Raw genomic sequence first — 1,040 nt, 5'->3', positions numbered from 1 at the left:
CCTGAGATGCCTCAAGGGATGCACTTTCCTCCCCACAACTATTGGGAACAAATCAACACTTCCTTAGAAGATCTGAGCTACAATGTGGAACAACTAAGGGTGGAACATCATGAGCACTCCATCATTCTCCATGAAATAAGAGAAGATCAAAGAGCAATGAGGGAGGAGCAACAAAGGCAAGGAAGGGACATAGAAGAGCTTAAGGACATTGTTGGTCCTTCAAGAAGAAGACGCCACTAAAGGTGGATTCATTCCTTGTTCTTATTTCTTTCTGTTTTTCGGTTTTTATGTTGTGTTTGTCTATGTTTTGTGTCTTTATTTCATGATCATTAGTATGTAGTAACCATGTCTTAAAGCTATGAATAAAATCCATTAATCCTTCACCTCTCTTAAATGAAAAATGTTTTTAATTCAAAAGAACAAGAAGTACATGAATTTCGAAATCATCCTTGAATTCAATTTAATTTTATTGATGTGGTGACAATACTTTTTGTTTTCTGAATGAATGCTTAAACAGTGCATATTTTTTATCTTGTTGTTTATGAATGTTAAATTATTGGTTCTTGAAAGAATGATGAACAAGGAGAAATGTTATTGATGATCTGAAAAATCATGAAATTGATTCTTGAAGCAAGAAAAAGCAGTGAAAACAAAAGGCTTGCGAAAAAAAAGAAAAAAAATGGCGAAAAAAAATAGAAAGAAAAAGAAAAAGCAAGCAGAAAAAGCCAATAGCCCTTAAAACCAAAAGGCAATGGTAAAAAGGATCCAAGGCTTTGAGCATCAATGGATAGGAGGGCCCAAGAAAATAAAATCCAGGCCTAAGCGGCTAAATCAAGCTGTCCCTAACCATGTGCTTGTGGCATGTAGGTCCAAGTGAAAAGCTTGAGACTGAGTGGTTAAAGTCATGATCCAAAGCAAAAAGAATGTGCTTAAGAGCTCTGGACACCTCTAACTGGGGACTCTAGCAAAGCTGAGTCACAATCTGAAAAGGTTCACCCAGTTATGTGTCTGTGGCATTTGTGTATCTGGTGGTAATACTG

Source organism: Arachis duranensis, unplaced genomic scaffold, assembly GCF_000817695.3.
Source record: "Arachis duranensis cultivar V14167 unplaced genomic scaffold, aradu.V14167.gnm2.J7QH unplaced_Scaffold_165934, whole genome shotgun sequence".
Classification (NCBI taxonomy): Eukaryota; Viridiplantae; Streptophyta; class Magnoliopsida; order Fabales; family Fabaceae; genus Arachis; species Arachis duranensis.
Note: the sequence above shows the minus strand (reverse complement) of the source record.